The 21298-nt window shown below is 38.9% G+C and overlaps 1 long non-coding RNA gene across 9 annotated transcripts in view; it reads left to right on the plus strand.

Moving 5' to 3' along the window:
- The window catches only part of LOC139084548 (uncharacterized), a 235923-nt gene that overhangs the window by 168006 nt on the left and 46619 nt on the right, over positions 1–21298 (plus strand). For 6 of the 9 annotated variants that reach the window (XR_011542015.1, XR_011542014.1, XR_011542016.1 and 3 more), the window contains one exon: positions 19319–19503. The exons of the other annotated variants lie outside the window; for them this stretch is intronic. This is a non-coding gene — a long non-coding RNA (uncharacterized lncRNA). The remainder of the gene's footprint in view (positions 1–19318; positions 19504–21298) is intronic. 9 annotated transcript variants of the gene reach the window in all.

The following is a 21298-nucleotide window of genomic DNA, read 5'->3' on the forward strand; positions in this document are numbered from 1 at the left end:
TGACATTTCCCATAACTACTTTGGCAGAGCCGATGCTAACTTTGCTCATTGGATACAGTCTGTGGAACTGTTGCAAAGTGTTATTCTTTGCAACAGATGGCATTCCAGGTATGTGGCAAAATTACCCTATTTTATTTGGGCATCAATCAAATTTTAGGAGGGTGAACTGAAATGATTTGGAACAAATAAGATATTTTTCCCCATCCATCAGGTACAACCTTTTAAAAGTAAAGTTATTTACTGAAAATATACTTATCTGGAGTCATAGACTACTATGAGGAAACTTTACAATTTGTACATTTTCAGCTTCAGGAAGGAAGAACTGACACAGAGCTAAGCAGCAATATCATCATTGTTTAGTCTGGCAGGGGCGAATGCCAGGGCCTATGACTAGACCTACACATTTCAGGGGAAAGGAAAGGAAACCAGCCTCTTCCTCCGTTGTATTATTTGAGGGGTGAAGGTAAGGCCCCTCCTAGGCCAAGAGAATTTGTAAATTACGGGACATTAAGAGTGCAAGGATCCAACTGAGTTTTAATTAGGGGATGAAGGCATGACACAAAACACATGAAAATACCGTAGAACACTGCTGGACATATTCGCTCCATTTTAGCTTTCATTGTTAAATTGTTACATCCATAATATTTTCCTGTGCACATTTTACCCATTGCACTTACCATAATATTTTATCATTTGCTTATGTGCCTTTGTCCTTACTTGACCGCCGATTCCTAAAGGGAGAGACTGAGTTTGAATAAGATATTTCTTAGCATTCTGTGCTTATCTAAACTTGGATATTAGAGATGAACAAATAAAGCAAGTTTTATTTTGCATATGGAAATTTTCCTCTGCAGAAAAAAGTTTCCCTCCGGAGAAAAATAGCCATGGCAAAACTAATATTCCTGGTTCAAATAGCAAGTAGATTTTGTCTCAAAACTGTATTGTGAATCAAAAGTCGCCAAATATAGGTAAACGTGACTGGGGCAGCTCCTGAGATAGGTTCACTCAACCCCTCTCCAGCCTTCTAGAGTGTGTTTCCTGCAGCTAAATGCTTCATTTGCTGGACTCCCTGGAGCTCAGATTGTTGGGATCTCATTCGGCCAAGCAGATATACCTGGATAAGACCTGAAAGGCAGATGTAAACATGAGAACACAATGACAGCTTTTCTGGAAAGTAAATTCATGGAGCCACTCTATTTATTTAACTTATTTATTTGCAGCAATTTTAGTGGAGGTTCTGGTATTTAGTACGTAGTGTTTTGGGTGTTAAGCAGTAGGTGGCACTATCAGTGAGATTTTCGGTGAAACACTTTGACAGCATGGATGGGTCTCTCTTTTTCTTAAGGTAAGAATAGATTCTGTTGCCTCTATCTAAGAACACTGACCCACAGCATAATTGGGACCAGAAGGGTTGCAGATAACAGATGTACAAAGAAAAGAGAATCTGGGATGGTCTGTCTGATTTGGATGGGGAAGGAACCAGTTACTGTTAGAGGATGAGGCACTAGTATCATTCCATGCCACCCAGTGCAAACTGTTATACTTAAATTGTCACTTGTGGCCACCAGAAATGAGGAAATGTTTTTGCGAGGCTGAAAGAATCCTGCAATGGAACATTATAGAGAGCACAGTCACTGGAAAAGACTGGCTAATTCTAACTACACTGAAGTACTTAAAGAGAAAAAGCAGGCCAGGGTCTCAAATTCTCAGCTCAGCACGAGAAAAAGGGCATTTCAGTGCCCTTCTGAAAACAATCTCCTGGAGCTCCAAGGCTGATGTGTGCAAAAACAGTCATAAGTCCTGATCATGTAGGTTGATGAATTAAAACAGATTGAATTCACAGCTTCACTAGGTCCTCGGATAAAAGGTAAGGCTCTGGTTGGTAAAGAATTGGACCCCAAAGGATTGAAATTGGAACATTCAGGAGAATTTTAATAACTCCCACTCCCCTGAACATCCTGGGGCATCAGAACAGTCCTTCTCTCCTGTGAGATGAGGTAGATTATGATGCCTGAAGACACTGTAATGACTTCATAGAATAGGATGCCGAGTCCCCTCCTGCCCCACTGGACTACCCCATGTGGCTTCTGGAGTTACATGCCAGTGTGCTCTTGGGGATCACTTACAAATCAAACCTAGGTGTTGACTTAGACATTTCTATATTTTACACACAAAAAAATCTTGGAAAATACATATGGGAATTGGTGCCAGACCAAGGAAGGAGTAACATTTTAGATGAGGTTGAATTTGTCAATTTTGGTGTACTTACAAGAGATTCTGGATTTCATGTGCTAGGTCAAACGAGCTCAAGTAACTGGACGTGGGTTTAATTATATTCTTGAGTTGTTGACTAAAACTGCGCTCAATAATAACCTATGCCAAAAGAAGTGAAGATGCCAGAAATGCCTTGGTTTAATGTAAAGCAAGGAATCCAAAGTCTTAGGAAGACATGGGATTTTGAAGTGGATTTATCAGGTATGACTCGCTCATTCTTCCAAAACATGTCCTGCAAGAAAGCCTAGATTATGTTCACTTTGTCTCTCATTAAAAAGTAGATTGGGGGCTGGCCTGGTGGCACAAGGGTTAAGTTCACACACTCCACTTCAGTGGCCCAGGTTTGGCTGGTTCAGATCCTGGGTGAGGACCTACAAACCACTTGTCAAGCCATGCTGTGTCAGGCATCCCACATATAAAATAGAGGAAGATGGGCACAGATGTTAGCTCAGGGCTAATCTTCCTCAAAAAAAGATGGATGAGGGAAGTACTAGAAACTTTAAAACGTACTTCACTGTGTCCTCTCTAGGCTGAGATCAAGGTGGGAAATGCAGCCATTTAAATGGCTTCCTGATTTCACTGAGAATAAAAGATGCTCAAAGGAGCAGAGGCAAAGTATTAGTTATTAACGTGCAGAAGCAAGATGATCATGTTAGCACTGAAGGCAACAGGGCATAAGTGGTAATCAGAATAAGTTGATCTACATGGAATTTTAACAATGGCTAATTGATCATGAGTTTTCTAGACCTGAAATAGATGGACATTACATTAAGATCCTACTTTATTTGTAGACCCCCCCCCCCCCCCCCGCCAAAATAACTCAGGGCTTAATGACTAGAAGCCTGACTTGAATCAACACTACAGACAGTTGCAACCCCTCAAGTAATTTTTAAACCTGACCAAGCACCATTTGAATGCAGGGAAAGTTGGGCATGCTTAAAGAAGGATCCTATATATGACTTTCCAAGTATTTATGATAAATCATCCTCCTAACCTTTCTCAGATAGAACTGTGGCAAATTCAAGGTTAATTATGTCCTGATTAGGAGATACTTCATCTTTGGTGTTATTGGATATTGAGTCTGTGAAAAGACTACTCTCCGGTACTCAGAACAGTACTATGGTCCAGAGGTCAGAGTTGAGACTTATGAATGTTATATGGTAAGGAGAATTTAGGCCTGATATGGTGTCAGAGTGGGCCCAGTAAGTTCACAAACCCAACATGTGGTCACTGATACATAGATGGAAACAATATACACTCAGTCTCAGGTAGGAGTTCCATGTTAGCCTCCTGACTAGTGGAGTGATAACTATTAAAAGCCAAGTGGAATCCCTTGGAACTAAAAGAAATTTCTAGAATAACTGCTGAGATTAGTCCATCTTTGCAGATTTGAAGAATGCAAAGAGGGTTATTTCTATTTCATCCTTCTTAACTTTCCTGTGAGATCTGTGAAGTGACAGAAGGATATCTCGGGTAATGACAATGGATTATTATTTTAAGTGTAATTAAATAGCAGATCCAATTGCAATTACTGTTCCAGATGTGTTACTTTGATTGTTAGCAGATTATTCTAGCTTTTGATTTCTGTTCTTTAGCTATTCACCATGAAATTTTTCTCCCTCCCCTACATAGACAGAGAACACCAGAAATAGTTTCTTTTCACCTGGAAGGAATATAAGTGTACCATAACCAACTTGATTTGGGCTACGTCAGCGGCTATATGACTTAATTTATTCCTCAGGACCTTTCTTCATCACATAATTTCTCAAGACAACATGCCAGTCTACCAAATTGATGACATTATACTGATAGGACCAGATGAGCAAGAAGTAGCGAGTGCCCTAAATAGTTCAATGAGATACATGTATGCCCACTGCCTCAGTGAAGATGTGGGGCTGTATCCTTGAGCATACAAGGATCAATCTTCCAAAGAGAAATGCAAGTTGCAGCACATGGTATTCTCTCTTGTTGAGAAAGAAGCACAATGTTTAATGGATGTATTTTGATTTTGAAGACATTATCAAATACCACATTTTAGTATATTATTCCATCTTATTTGCCCATGGTGCTTATAGCCTTGAGCAAGAGAAGGATCTATAGGTGGCCTAACTTGTAATATTAGCAGTGTTGCTTTTTGAATCACATGAATCAGAGAATCCAATTGCCTGAAAACCCCTAAGGCAGAATAAGGTGCTCTATGGACCTCGTCACAACGCACTAGGAAATCACAGTTGAGGTCTCTAGAGTTTTGCAGAAAAGTTAACACCTCTTCAGAAACAAATAATTTCCTTTTTGAAAATAGTTTTTATCTTGCTAATGGACCCTAAGAGAGAAGGAATCAAGGGGCAACAGGTTACATTTGACTTAAGTTGCTTATTTTAAACTGGGTGCAGTCTAACCTACCAAGTCATAAAGACAAATGAGACCAACAGCATTTTATTAGCAAATTGTAATATTACTTAGGATATTATGCACAGGGAAGTCATGATGGCACAATGTAATCTGCTGGAAAAGATGCCCCACACATCAGTGTGCCTGAGTGGTGGGGACAGTGCCGTAAGAAATAGCTGTCTTTCTCCTTTAGCTCTGGGTTTCCCTGGGATAGGAAACAGAGAATCTGAAGAAGAGCTATTAAGATCAGTTTGCCATAAACCGGATCCATCGGGGAGGGAGGAGACCGGGATCTATGATTTTTCGGAAATGAGTGAGGTACCATTTTTTTTCTATGCATTTAGATGTATGAGGCACTGAGCCTAAGAAAGGTTAAATGAATTGACCAAGGTGACAGTATTAGGGAATGGCACAGCTGACACTAAAGTTCAGACTCTTGTTCTTCATCCAACATGCTTTCCACTATAATTCTGCTTCCGTTGGGCTTTAACTCTCATTTCTTGAAGCTGTCTTAGAGGATACCTGTACACAGTGCTAGAAACTGTTATAAAAAGTCCCCTATGTTCTCCCATTTTCCAAGGAGTTTATTTGTCAATCCCCAAAATAACCTTCCTGCCCTGCATCCCCCTTTGTTACTGCTCCATCTTGCTCCTCACGCATCAGTAGTCTGTTTTTAGATCAGACTACATTTCTCCTAGGAATTTCCTAGTCTAATTTCATCATCATCACTCTTTCCCTTTTCTCCTGCCAACTTTTGGTACATTGCTTCCTGACGATTATTTAATTTACATCATAAAATTCCAGAAATCAGGGGGTTGGGGAACTGAAGGAAGAGGTGAGGAAATATTAAGTGGACAAAACCTGGATGATAAGACTATGAGACTATATAAAACAATATTTATCCTGAGACAATAGTCCTTTAAATATTTGAACACAGCTCTTATTTTCCTCTTTGTGTCTTCTCTCCCCAGGCTGAACTGCCCTAGTCCTTCCAAAGAGTCCTCAAGGGGCCAAGTTTTGCTTTATTTTTATTAATCTATTATCCCTCTTGTGGGTGGGCATCCATTTTTTTATGTGAGCCAGTTCACCAATAATGCTACCATCAGGATGGAAAAAAGCAAGATTATTATTTCCCTTAGTCTAATAACTGTATTTCTATTCCCAGCTTGATCCTATCTTTTTTTTCTTTTTCAATAATGTTACACTTTATCTCTGGGTTTTATTCAGCTGAAACCTCTAATGTCTTCTTACCTTAGACCTCCCTTTAGCGTTCATGTGTTGTTTTGAATTCCTGCTGCCTAATATTGTTGTCATCCATGGTTTTGCTTTAACCTATGGGATATACTCTTTATTACAGCTAGTGATAAATCCTCCCTACACTGACCTCTCCTGAAGTTCCAGAATTACAGAATGATAGCAGGCTTGCAAGCCTGAATGTGGCCGGACCTGCTATCCACACCTGTATGATTCTGCTTTGCATTTCCTCTGTATGCTTGATATCTGCACTCTTGCTTTACTCCTATAACTTGGTACTGACAAATCCTTATTTTAGTTTTCTTGGGAAGACATTTAGTTCCTCCTGGTCCCTTCTGAACACAATCAAAAGAATTCCCTGCCTTCTCCACCCCATGACTTTTGGAGAGTTATTTCGACATTTTGACAGCTGTTATATTGGTAGTGTGTTTCTTTTATTTCCTCCTTTGACTTAGGTAGAACTCTATAGAGCATTGGAGACCCCTGAATCAATGGCCCAGATCTTAATTTTTCACTAACTTTGACAACTGTCTCATATTTTTCCTTCTTCATCTAGCCCAGAGCTAACCTACCTCCTCTTTTGCTGGAACATGGGGGACCTTGGTATTCTGTGGGCTGACAGGGTGAGAGATATAAGTGAAAACAGTCTAGCCTAATGGGGATGTTGTCAGATGCAATCAGCCCCACTAGAGGTACATTTGCTCAGAGAAGTCTGGTCCTAAATGCTCCTCCAGCTGCTGCCTTCCAGTCCCATGGCTGTGCCCTGGCTGCCCCAGGCTGGCAGAGGGGCCAGCAGAGCATGGCTGTTGTGGAGATCTCAAGATAATTCATGGAAAATGTCCAGAAATCATTTAGCAGAGGGTGTTATACACACAGACTTGGAAGCATTCTGAGGAAACGTAGATAGGATTCAAGGCTATTCTTTAGCTCGACTTGAGGGATGAAACCCAAGAAAAAATACCTGAATTAAACATCTTGAGTGCATATTGTTAACTTTAAAAAACATGAGTTATTGGTAGCTACTGTTTCTTTTTGTTTTTTTAAAGCCAACATTTTCCCTCTGTAAAACTTTCCTCCTCTATGTGCCCCCCACCCCCAAATGTTGACATCATGGTTGCCAGTTGGATGCATTGTGGAAGGGAAAAATGAGAAAGTAAACATATTTTCATATATTTCAGAAAGTGTGCGTATCTTTTACTGTATCACTAATATGGTGTTTGGTCAGAAAGGGCGAGTCCCATAACCAGCTAACAGAGGAGAACAGTAGATACTGCCTTAGGTCCTGGACCTCTTCAGACTCCCAAATGTTACCTGTCTTCAAGACCCAGTTCAAATTCTACCTCCTCTTGGAAACTTCTCCCCATGGGTTCACTGGCAGGAATCACTCTCCCCCAGAGCTGGCCAGAGCAAGCACATTGTCTGTTGTAGTTTTGGAAGAGGCAGCTTCTTGTGCTCTCATGTGTTTCTTCTAGTCCTGAATTTTCCCTGACTGCCTGTGTGGCTTTGGGAAGTCAATTAGCCTGTCAGAATCTATGTGTTTTTGTCTCTCTAAGAGGAGTGATAACTTTGCCCCACCTATCTGATAGGTTGGGTCTTGTCATGACTCATTGATACTATGTCACTTGAATTGCTTTGGAAATGTGAAGAAATTCCAGGAAAGTCAGTTATGATTTTTGTGGCATCAGATAATTTCTAAATTGTGGACATCTTTTCTTCCCACCCATGCTGAGAAGTACTTTGAGAGCAAGGATTAGATATTGAGTCTCTTGTTTCCCCAACATCTTAAAGCTGTTAACAAGGTAGAAAAATAATAAACATGTACTGGAGGTAAGACAGGAGGAATTATTCCCTTGAAAAATTACCAAAATGCTGCATTATAGTTACCCTCTTTCCTAAAGAGGAGTGAGCAGCGTAAATGATGATTTATTTTGCAACATTGTAGCTTTAAAGCCCTTGTGTTGTAGAATCTGTGAATCACAGCTCCATATGCCTAAAATATCAACTCTAAGAAGGGAGACCATAAAATGATGGGACTAGTTAAACGAACTTGCCAGAATTTTCCATATCTAAATATTTCAAAACGACCTCAGAAGGCTACTCCCTTATTCTGGAAACCCTTGCTCAAGTATCCAAGTCTTTGTAAAATCTGAAACATAACAAAGAAAAAGTAAAAGTTCGGCAATCATTACTCTGCTCAAAAGTCTTCAGTGTCCACCCATCACCAAATTCATCAGTCTTCTAATCAAGGCCCACTGGCTTCAACCCACCTTCCCTCTGACTGTTCACTCAGCAGTTTTAGCATTGTGAAGTTAACTCTAGAATGAGGAAAATGTAGGAGCAAAACCTAGCCCAGCCTCTCACTTTTCAATGGGCTTGGAAGAAGGGTTTCATGTACTGAGCTTGAATCCTCACATCTATGAAATGGAGATACTGATACTTCCCTGTTTCAGCATTGTAAGGATTAAACAGGGTAATACAAGGTAGACGAAGAGTGATGCAGTTTGAAAAACACAGTTGGCGCCTAATGAACTTGGGTACCTGAGGGTTACTGTAGATATTAAACCAATTTGCTGTCTTCCTGTTTAACTTGAGGGGTGACTCAGAGGTCTTGAGGAGTTGTGAGCTTGTTTTCCAGAGGATTTGTGAGCTTGTTCTGCAGAAGAAAGAGAATGACTTCAGGGAGGTTGCAATCACCAGATGGCTGGCCCTCAGCAGCCCTTGAAGCCCAGAAGTCAGATTGCCCACGGGCTTATTGGGAGTGACCCTTTTGTTTCCCCAAAGCTCCTCCTGCGAAGCTCTGTAGCCCCAGAAAACCGTCCTGCTTTCTGTTCTTGGGGAGGTGGATTTGAGTGAACCCAGGTTCCCACCTACTTGTTTTGGCCATTTTGGATAAAACTTTCTCTATCTCCAAGCACTGATGTCTCAGTGTTTGGCTTACTGTGTGTGGGGCACATGAACTTGAGATTAAGAGGTTTGGTATCACTAACAAGTGCCAGGTCCCTTTCTTTTGCATTCCTTACACAAACCCCATACCTCTTCCATACTCATTGGTCCTCGTGTTTGGAATGTCCACCCCCCTCTCTCTGCTTATCAGTCCTACTCAACTTTCAAAGACTAATTTAAAGTAGACTTTCCTGGCAAAGCCTTACTATCCAGAGAGGCCTCTTTTTCTATATATCTCTTCAGTCCTTGTAAGACTAATGATTTATCTGCCTTTCACTGGTCCATATTGTTAAGTAAAATTTTTTTTCCTTTCCCCCAAAGGATTGTAAGTTATCTAAGAGAAATGGATTCTTTAAATACACTTATATTTCCTGTATTCTATAGTAAGATACTAGGCCTATAGGGATACATTGCCATGCAGAGGAAAGAGCAAAAGCTTTGGCATGAGACAGACTTGGTTTCTAGCTACCAAGTCCCTGAAAGATAATGTGTTTATAGAGGCAGACAGACAGGTAGATGGATATCCTATTTCCACTTGAGTAGGTATCTGTCTATTAAGTATAGATATGCAGTTTTCTTTATGTATATAGGTAAGATTGGATTGGGAAGTTTGAGTAAATCAAAAAGTTCCTGTAAAAGTCAAAACTGAACCAAGAATAGGAAGTACTAGGCACCAGTAGTTCTTTAGAATAAGTGAGATGTTGCTACATAAGATGGCGGATCAGAGAATCCCAAGAATCTTGAGAATTGACTGCAGAAATTCTCTCTTGCGTTTCTAGGTAGGTACCGTCCTATCTTCCCTGCACTTCTCAGGTCTAATTCCACTCCCAAAATATGTTCCAAATCTTTCTGCTTTTCTCCATTTTCACGGCCATCATTCTACATGGAGCCACCACTCTCCATCACCAGGATTATTGTAGAGTCTCTTGTCTCCTCTCCCTCCACTTCTGTTCATTTTCCCCTCAGAATCCATTCTCTACAGAGGAGCCAGAGTAACGCTTCAAAAATATAAATCAAATCCTGTCACTACCCGGCTAAAATGCCTAGTGGGTCCCTTTGGAAATATAATTTTTTCATGCTGGTGTACAAATCTACTTTCTACCAAAAGATAGGCCTACATGTGGATGCCTGACAGATACTTCTCTGGTAGAATAGGATTCGATGCTGCTGATTTGTGACATATCCAGGAGGCCAACGGGAAGTTAGTCAATACTGTAATCTGTATTACAAAAGAAGTGACATTCAACATGGAGGAGATTTTTGTTTTAGCGTAGACCATATGGAGATAGTGACCAAACTGGAATGGTAAAAATAATTCCTCAAGCAGCCCTTCAACCTGGCTTTCCTATCTTAAATCTTTCCCACTCTGTCCCAATAAAACCCTCAATTGTGACTATAAAGAAAGCAGCTGAGTTTTTGTCTGTGCCTCTAAAAGGCAAGAATGGAAAAGTAGTGCAGCATAGTGAAACTTTCAAGTGATATGTATTATTTAATCTCAGTTATACAAAGCTTCCTGTTAATTTCACAGAAGACAAGAAATCTGTGAAAACTGAGAACTTTTGGTTTTCTGATCTTATAAAATGCCTTTATTTAGGCCTAAATGACCCCTGATAAACGTGCTCCTGGCTCCAGTTGGGATTATGTGCACACTTGTCTCCAGCTCCCACTTCCCAAACACCAAAAATTCTTCCTCAATGGAAATCCAGAGTTTCTTGGGAAATCAGTAACCCGGCTGTGTTACCAGATAACTTTCTAGGCCTTAATGTTATTCACATTTAAAAGTGGCTTCTCTTCCAGACAGAAACTGCAACTTTGAATGTCAACACTTAATATTTTATGAAAACATTATAATAAACAATGAGGGGAAAAAATACAAGCATAGGGCAATCCTCCAAGAACCACAGGGTATAAATAAGCAACTTGGCTCACAGAAGGAAAGAAAAATGGAAGGGCCATGTTTGGATATGAAAAGAGGAGAGGATTTCTTAATGAAATGTGATTATAAGACTAGAATCACCAACTACATATTACTGAATAAATCCAACATATCCTAACTGTGTATATCTTTTTAAAACAATATAATATATAGAGCATGAAAATAATGTATAACTGTCACTGTTGGAAATAATCTTTTTTATTTACAGAACAGTTTTGCACAATTTGTTTTGTAAAGTTGACTAAATCATGTCAAAGCAAGGAATATCAACAAATATTTTGAGCTCCTACTGTGTTTCCTGTTCTTGGATAGCCTAGGCAATAAATGAAAGAGGAATAAAAATAATTTCTTTTCTTTCCTCGAGTTTTCTGCCTTTGAGAGGGAATAAGTCTATAAAGCAAGGCAGAGGAGCATCAAGTGCTGCTTTTCAAAAAGTTTTCAAAATAGACTTTAAATGCTCTAGCATGTGACATTTGTTGGGAGATGTATTTGTCTCAAAAGTGGATGAATATCATTCAAGGCCTGGGAAAAATCCTGAGATAGGAAAGATGTGATCTGTGGAGTGCATCAAAGTGTCCCTGTCTGCCTCTCTTCAAGGAGTGGTACAATATGACCCCTTCAGCTATGGGCTCAGGCTCCTAAAAGGATCGCACAATTCCTTTCCACCATTTGTGTCTAAAATTACCCTTCCTGAAATATGTTGGTAAGGAAGATGTATGCCATCATCTGATTAAAAAAAAATTACAGACGCTTTTCATTCTCAGTGACTTTTAAAAAAAACAATATTAACTGAAGATTCTTTTCAGCCTATCTCCAATAATTTTACCTACTCTATCTAACTCTGGTGTGAATGAAAACTTGACCCTAGTACATTACCTTTCTTGTCTTTATGTCCCCGTTCAAAAAAGGAAGTGATTTATCCTAAATAATATCTAAATTGCCTTCCTAGTCAAAATATTTCTTTTAAAATCTCATATTTTGGACATTCTCTAAATGTCCTAATGTTTTTTTTTCACCCTTTGATGTATTTTATGGTTATGTATAGTCTTATCCTTTTGTGTCTTTTAGATATAAAATTTTGAAAGATCCAGAAGACACCAAGTGTGGTAATCAACTAACCATTCAGAGTACAAAATGATGCTAAGACATGAATCCAAATTCAAAACTCAAAAGACGTTCATGTCTTGTTAAATGGATAATATAGAATTAATCTATCTTACATATATATGTATATTGTATGACTCTTAATTGTCTATATAAGGAAATTAACATTGTAAAAAATCTGAAGCAATTTATTATTGAAACTTTTGCTCTCCATTCCCAATTACCTGGACATCTGTCTTCTTAATTATCTCCCATTTTTTCCTGGCACATATGCTCGTTGTCCTAAAGTTCTCTTTTCACTTAAAGACATCAAAATCTACCAGCCTTTCAAGCTAAAAACCTTCTGGTTTACTTTGGCCACTTACTTTTGTGTCCAATGTCATCAAATCACACTGATTTTAGTTTAGATATGTATCATCATTCAAATCTCCTACATTCATGGGTAGGTTCCACTTCTAAGTAGTTCTAGACTTTGGTAAATTGCTTAACTTCTCAGTGCCTTGGTTTCCTCATCTCTAAAATAGGAAGGATTGTAGTATCTTTCCCACTGGATTATCATGAAGACTAGAAGACGTAATGCAATAATAGACTTTAGCAATGTCCTTAGCACGTATTAAGGTAAATGCTAGCTATGATAGTTATATTATCAGCATTTGCTGAACTTCTTAAGTTACCTTCTTTTATTATCTCCTTGGCATCAGTGTTTGAATTGCAACATTTCTTCCTTAAGAAAACCAGAATTATCTCTGTAAAATCAGGTTATAATCATGCTGCTATGATGTGAAAGCCTTCAGTGGTTCCCACTATGTGTGGAATAAAGTCTAGCCTCCTTCTCAAGACGTGCAGACTAATGAAAACTGGTTGAAAGCATTGTTCTAGCTTTATCTCCAGATATAAGTCAACTTCCACCAAAGATGATGCTGACTTGGAGGACACATGGACAAGCAAGACCCATGTTCCCCACACCCTGTTCTGTGATGGCACCGAGTCCTGATGTATTTTCTTGCCTCTCTGTTTTTTGCTCAGTCTTCCTTATACTTGCAACATCCACTTGTCTCCTTTATATGTCTAGTGAATGTGAACTCAGCCTTCCAAGATCTGTTCGGGTGGCTTGTTCATTTTGAAGTCTCTCCTATGATCCAATTGCTTATTAGTGTGCCCACAGCACTTTATGTACGTTTCTGATATGGCAGTGAACGCACCGAAATGTTCTTGGTTGTTTATTTACATGTGGCCTCCCTCCCCACCCCCAGTGGCATTATAAACTCATTGAAAACAATGAGTTGGGCTTGGCTGGGAGTGGGGTGGTGGTTTAGATCTATGCTAAGTACTGTTCCAGGTATCTTTCTTATGCTGTCCCATTTAATCCTCCCAATGAGGCTATAAGGATTAATGAGCCTGAAGAAACTTTAGGAAGTTTACTTGTCACGATTAAGAAGTATAAAAATGCAATATAACTCTTAACTAGGGAGGTGATTGTTCTTTGAAAATCACTGAATGTATTGCACAGATGAATAGAAAAGTCTTGTTTTTTATACTGAGAATGTTGGTTTTTTCTTTACTTTTCCCAGTTTTATTGAGATATAATTGACATTCTATCTATAGATTCAATACAATCCCTATAGAAATTCCAATGGTGTTTTTCACAGAAATAGGAGAAAACCTCTAAATTCATATGGAATAGCCAGCCTCTGAATAGTCAGAGCAATCCTGAGAAAGAAGAACGAAGCTGGAAACATCATACTTCCTTATTTCCATTTATATTACAAAGATACAGTCATCAAAACAGTATGGTACTGGCATAAACACAGACACATAGAACAATGGAACAGAATGAAGAGCCCAGAAAAAACCCTCAGATATGCAATCAATTAATATTTAACAAGGGAGCCAAGACTACTCAAAGGGAAAAGGATAGGCTCTTCAATAAATGGTGTTGGGAAAAGTGGATAGAAATGGCTTTTGGGTGATTCACATCCCTATTTGTCTCCACCAAGAATTGGCCCTTCTATCCTGATGATGAAAACTTATGCTTAGTGTAACCTTTATATACAGGGCAACGCTTTTCAGTATCATCCTCAGAAGTCCAGCATTGTGCACATCTGCCTCTGTGCTGCTTTGGAAGGACGAGTTACAGCTCTTTTGTCATTAACCTTCTTTAACCAGAGAAGCTACACTTTTGTTAGCCTTTCAGATTCAGGTTCCTTGTGGTTTACAAAACAAACTATGCAGCTCAAAATGTTTAAAATTCACTGATTGACAGCACCTTTAAACCTTACACTTTGTCATATTCCCCAAATAACGTCACACCCAAAGACACCCATAAATAAGCAGTAGTTCAATTTTTAATGTAGTGCAAATTTAGTTTATGTCTTGCCAAACTATTGTGAAAAGCAGAGAGGAAAAAGTCAAAGGGTTGCGGGATGAAGAATTTTCCTGAATTCCAGTTTCACTTCAGGTTGGCTTTGGAGCTCTGAAAATGATACCTCAGAGGAAGGACGCTCCTTCATCCAGACTCCAATTTTAATTTTGGGGGAAATCACACCTCAAATCCAGTAGCTTGCTCCCAGGTGGGACTACAACCGAATGCAGCCCTTGTAGCTTTCACTGTGGGGAGGACTTTACTCTCTGGGTCCATTTTCATTGTTTTCACTCACCTTGCCATGGAGAGTCTTTCGTCTCAATAATACTGAATGGCTGTGCGACTTCCCATCCTCCATCTGAGGCAGCTCAGGAAGGAATTTATTCCTGTCCCTGTGGCTGAGCCACCCCGCGGACAGTGTCAATAGGAAAGGTCACCTGCTGATATGTTGCTGAGCAGCTAGTTCTTTGGGCCAAAATGTGTTCGGCCCCTCCTCAGGGGCAGAGGTATTAAAGTGAAATGTTACAGAGTTGAAAGGATGGCAGTGAGCACGTTGGGCTTGCAAAAGAGCTCGGGCTGGGGATGAAAGTGGTGCCTATGATGACAGAACTTATTTTCTGAGTAAAAGGAGTTTTTAAGGACAAAAAGAAGAGGAAATTAGAGTCGAAATTCCCCTGCCTCTATAATCCAGCACTATCCTACTTGTCCAACCTTATTTTTCCCAGTGTGTATCCTCATCTTTGGTCTTTGCCCTGAGAATCTGTACACATTTCATTCCTGTTTGAAAGCCCCCTCCCCCCATCCATCCTTTCTATCCGTAAGATGGGGAGTGGATATTTGTGCCTTGACATTTTGTTATTTTGTTTTGAATTTGCTTTCAAAGGCAAGGCTGTTTATTCTGATTTTAAAATTCTACCTTCTACATGTCTTCATTAATGTTATTGTTTATATTTTAATGTGAATCTTTATGGAATCATATTGCCTAGGAGAGCTAAAACTACCCAGTCCATGAGATTTATATCTTAGGATCCACTAAGTTCCAAGTTGTAAATATAGCTGAAAATGTGCAATTGGTTGGTTGTCTCGGAGAGCTGGCAGTTCACGGAATCTCCTTATAAGAGCTGGAAGAGACAGTTGATATCATCTTTTCCAACTGTCTGGGGTGATTAATGAGCAAACTCTTCCATATATGAAAGAAAAATATCTGCCCTTTATTATTGGAGTGCAGATTTTATCATTTTTATGGCCAAATAGTATTCCATTGTATATATAATACCACAATTTCTTTATCCATTCATCCATCAATAGACACTTAGGTTGTTTCCATATCTTGGCTATTGTAAATAATGCTTCAATGAACATGGGGATGCATATATCTTTTTGAGTTAGTGTTTTCATTTTCTTCAGATAACTACCTAGAAGTGGAATTGCTGTATTGTACGGTAGTTCTATTTTTAATTTTTTGAGGAACCTCCATACTAGTGTCCCTAGAGGCTGCCCCAACTTATATTCCTGCTAATAGTGCACAAGTGTTCCCTTTTCTTCACATCTTCACCAACACTCGCTTCTAGTCCTTTTTTGGCGGGGGTGGGGGGGGGGGCGGGGGGACGGAAGATTAACCCTGAGCTACTATCTGCTGCCAATCCTTTTCTTTTTGCTGAGGAAGACTGGCCCTGAGCTAACATCCCTGCCTATCATCCTCTATATGTGGGATGACTGTCACAGCATGGCTTGACAAGTGGTGTATATGTCCGCACCCAAGATCCAAACTGGAAAACCATAGGCTGCCAAAGCAGAACATGCAAACTTAACCACTGTGCCACCAGGCCAGCCCCAGCTTCTTGTATTTTTGATAATAGGCATTTTAACAGGTGTGAGGTGACATCTTGTTGTAGTTTTGATTTGAATTTTCCCGATGATTAATGATGTAGAGCATCTTTTCATGTACCTGTTGGCCATCTGTATGTCTTCTTTGGGAGAAAAAAAAGTCTATTCAGATCTTCTTCTCATTTTTTAATCAGATTGTTTATTTTTTTGCTATTGTTATTTGCTATTTGCTATTGTATGAGTTCTTTATATATTTTAGATATTAGCCTCTTACCAGATATATGAAAATTCTCCCATTCAGTAGGTTGCTTTTTATTTTATTGATGGTTTCCTTTGCAGTGCAGAAAGCTTTTTAGTTTGATGTGGTCCCACTCGTTTGTGTTTGCTTTTGCAGATTTGAGCTGATTTTCTAATAGAAATGGTTCAGTGTCTATGAAGGTAGCCTCAGCTTTCCACCTAGTTCTTTTTGCAATAAATACCTTAAATTTGTAAACTGAAAGGTTTGGATTTGCCAAAACGGGGCAAAAGTGGAGAGGGGGGTGTAGTGATGAATCTGAACCATGCTTGGATGAGTCTTAACAGTAGACATTCAGAGAAAGTCCCCATAGACATTTGGTGAGTACAAAGGATTTTGAGGAGCATGTAGCATGGACCCCATCAGAGTGACTGGTGTTGCCAGCGGGACTCATGTCCTTGTAACAAGGTGTGAAAATAAGACTGAGGTCAGTTCCAAGGAAACAAGGGTCCATTTGGGCCTCATGTTAAGTATATCTGTCCAGGGAGACGAGACAGAGCCACCATTGCTAGGACTGAAGTATCAGAAGGATAGTCAACAAGTTAGGAGTTCCTATATACTCTCTACCTCCTTGTATGCTGGCATAGTACAGTCCTAGAGAAATTACTGTACAGTGGAATGTTAAATCCCACAGAAAAGATAAATATTACTATTAGACTTTGGTTAAACCAGTATTTCCCTAACTCATCTATAACCATGGATGCTGTGTGTGCATATGAGTTTGTATATATGTGATGTACGTGTTAACAGCTCATAGAATTTGTATGCAACTGAGTATACTTTGGAAATGCTGATCTAGAAGTGCTGGGTTTCAACTGTCTTGTGGCCTGGACCTAAAAGTCTTTTCCCTTAAGGGAGCTGGAATGGTTTCAGCTGTGGAGATTGCAGTGCTCAAGGGGAAGGGGACTAAGGAAACTGTTACATGACCTGAGTAAATGTACACATGCAGGAATGAGTATAAGGTCTTGGCATACACCCAGGAGAAAACGTAAGGTAAGTAAATGGTGATGGGGAGAAAGGAGTGTTTCTCTATTGATAGATTGAGTGGGTAAACCTAGCAGTTGTAGTCAGATGCAGTAGGAAAGAGGAACCATGATTTTGAGGATAGAAGAATAAGTATAAAATTGTTTCAAAGGACGGCTCACCTGTAGAGTCACCTAAGATGTACTGGAGGAGTGGGAGGTGGAAGATTGCACAGTCGAATGATGCACTATTGAACTTATAAGGCATGGGATGATTAAATCTGATCTTGGGTGATCATATTTTGAATGGAACTGAATGCAAGAAGGAATGAATATAATATCAGAGATGGTATCTATCATGACAGTTGAAAGAAAAGGAGAAATTAAAGATGATTTTAAAATTTAGGGCCCCAGTGATGGGAGAATGGTGGGGGTTTTCTAACAAGAGTAATACTATTCAACAGGCTACTAGGACTTGAAATATCGTATGTAAGGAACAAAAGAGTGGGAAGAAATCACATTTCTGTAAGAAGGTCAGCAAAGATAAATAAGATTCTTAGTAAACAAGTTGAGTGTCATAAACTAAATATGTGTACCATCTATATAAAAGTCACATGTAAATGATGTTGATATAATGATATAGTAAATGTTGTTTGTTGATTTGTTTGGTTTTTTTTTTCTATTACAAATTATCTGTATTGACTATATGTCTATATCATGGAGTGAGAATTCTAGCTTCTTCTGTATTTTAAAGTAAATATCGTTCTCTTTTACACTTTATTAACAGCCAAAGAAGAAATTTGGAAATTGTTTTCAGATACTTCCTTGTGCCTTTCTGGGGGTATGGTTTTAAACATGTTAAAGAATGTGACATCTTACACATCTTTAAACAATTAATGATTTTTCACATATTTATATCCTACTTACACAATTAGTAAACTGAAAATTTACTAATATAACAAATTATATTTCCCAAAATATTTAAACATTAATTGAGAGCTTAATTAAAAGTTCAGTAACTTAATACATCAGATTCTCTTAAATGCTTTAAACTGCTTAAAAGATTAAAAACTGATTAGATAACTTACTTGAAAACCAATTTCAGAAATGATAATGGAATTATAGCCTTTTGATTTATTTGTCATAGAGTTGTGACAAAAGAGGTTCTGCTAGATGATTGGGAGTTTTTCTCTACTGAGATATGTCAAGACTTCCCAGACATTGGCCAGAAAATCTGCGCTCCAGGTCTTCGCATTGACAGTAGGCTCCTGAAGATATGTTAAGTAAAACTTGTGCTATGAGAAGGCCCCAAAGTGGTGTGAAGATAAAAAATAGTCAAGATTAACTTTTGCGTGACTGCTAAGTATCTGATTATTTGCAGATATTCAACTTTTCTGCTACAAGTAAATGGTTATTGGCCCAATGTGCAGTTGTTTAAAAACATAATTGAATATATTTGTCTTCATTAGAATGAGTCTGTGATTATAAATTGTATAAATTGAGAATAAATTTCTAGGTTAGAGAATAAATAAAAACCATCCTTCCAGCAGATGCGTGGTTAAAACGATTCAAAGATTGAAATGTGGTATATATTCTGGCACTTCTTACTACTTCCTGTGTGACTTTTGGTATGGAATTTCAACACTGAGAATCTCAACTCCTTTTCTATACAATGGGATAATAGCCAATGCCCTACATGGTGGTGAGGGTGATTAAATTCAATAATAAATGTAGTAGTACCTGTACAATGTGAGTTAATATTACTATCCTATGCTTTAGGTAGCTAACTTGTGCTAAGTATGACCAGGTAAATAATCATAGCAGCTAATGAAATTCCATTCCTTCCAATTCAACAAGAACTTGAAATGAAGAGTTAATACTTAGAACTGTTTTGTTATAATATAAAATGACTTCTATGGAGATAGAATTGTCAGAAGTAATATAATTTATTCTTCCTATTGCTCTCCTAGATGTCATAGACTTTCTAAGATAGTACCGTCCTGAAGACTATATGTTTGTATCTGAGGTCCTCCATAGAAATGAGAGGATTCTCAATGGGGAGAAACAATTCTGTTATAAGAAACTGCTCAAATCAAGACCAAACAAAAACACATGGAAATTTCCTTCAGAGGAAGTTAACAGATACAGTTCAAATGTAAGTACTTGCTCTTACATTTCTATGACTCTTCATGTCATGCTGAAAAATTGGAATGAAAATCCTCATCCATCTTGGTGAGTTCCTAGTGCCCTTGGGATGGTATCATTTAAAAGTGAGAGAAGATTGAGGTCCTTTCTGAGAGGTGCTCTTGTTTTCAGGAATAAAAGTGGTGTGATGATGAGTTACTACAAAGTCCTTATTCATTTGCCAGTTTGGGGTTTCTTAAAATTAGTTGTAATTTTCAGCATTTAAATACTTCAGTGTGGAAAAGAGAAGATGTGTGTGGGATTCAATGATGAACGCTACGTGGCTTTCCTCCCATATACCTGGTGTTCATCCCTCAACTGATGCTGTCCACTCAGCCTAGGATGTGCCGCTGCTAACATTCAGGCCATCACAGAAGTAGTGGGGAAAAATTGTGCAGAGTCCTAGAGGGCCTTGCATGCACTTCAACTTTTCCTTGAGTGGCGTGTGGAGTCATTGGTTGGTGTCGGGTAGAGGACCAACATGATCTTGATTTAAAATGATAATTCTGACTACAACGCATTGAACAGATGATGATAGACAAGGTTAGAAATAAAGAGACTAGTTGAGAAACTAATGCATTAGCCCCGTGGTGTCTAGAGTTGGTACACAGTAGTGAGACTCTGGATATATTTTCAAGGGAAAGCCAAAGGATTGACTGACTGACAGATTGGATGTGAGAACAAGTTGGGGATTAAGGATGATTAAAAATATTTTTGGACTGAGAAAACTAAAGAGTGGGATTGGGTTGCCATTTACTGGCAAAACAAAGATCAGGCCCTGTGAGGAGGATGACAAGCATTTGGATTTAGACAAGCTAACTTTAAAATGCCTGTTAGACATCCGAGTAATGTTATCCAGGATGCTTTTGGGTGTATGGATCTGTAATTCAAAGGGTGAGGGGAGTAAGGAGGACAGATGAGGGTGGTGAGGATGCTATTTTATATGGAGAGTTCAGAGAAGCCCTATCTGTTAATGTAACATTTAAAAAGAGATTTGGCCAAAAAAAAGATTAATAACTGTAACTATTAATCTGAGAGTTTTCTGGATAGATATAGTATTTTGTGACCACCTGGCTGGATAAGATTGCCTAGGCAGTTAGCACAGGTAGAAAAACAAGAGGTCCAAGGACTGAGCTATGAGTTTCTCCCACATTTAGAGTTTGGGAAAATTAGGAGAAAGCTGAGAAGGAGCAAACCAGTAAGAGGTAAAACAAGAGAGAGTGATGTCTTAGAAACGAAGTGAAGAAAGCGTTTCAGGAAAGAAGGAATGAGGCACTATGACAAAGCTACGGAAAAGTTATGTAAGATGAGAACTGAAAATGAAATTTGTCAACGTAAAGATTATTAGTGAGCTTGACAAAATCTATTTCTGTGAAGTGGTGGGGATGAAATTCAGACTGAGGACAGTTCAAGAGAAAATCAAGAAGAGGAAATAAAAACAGTATGGACAACTTTTAAGGAGTTTTACTATAAAAGGGAAGAGAACTCAGGCATTAGGAGAGGGATGGAGGATCAAGACAAGGATTCATAAAACAGCGTCATATCAAACATATTGGGTTACTGATGGGGATGATTCAGCAGAGGGGTAAACATTAATGTGGTAGAGAGAGGGGTGATTTCAGGAGCAAAGTCCTTGAGCATCTGAGTTGGCCTAAGACAGGAAGCATAGACAGTCTGCTCATTGTTTCTTCAAGGCAAGACTACTGGGCGCAGATGTAGGCAGGCTTGCAGATTTCATGCTGGGCTGTGGAAGTTCTTTTCTGATT

This window comes from Equus przewalskii, chromosome 7 (assembly GCF_037783145.1).
Source record: "Equus przewalskii isolate Varuska chromosome 7, EquPr2, whole genome shotgun sequence".
Lineage (NCBI taxonomy): Eukaryota > Metazoa > Chordata > Mammalia > Perissodactyla > Equidae > Equus > Equus przewalskii.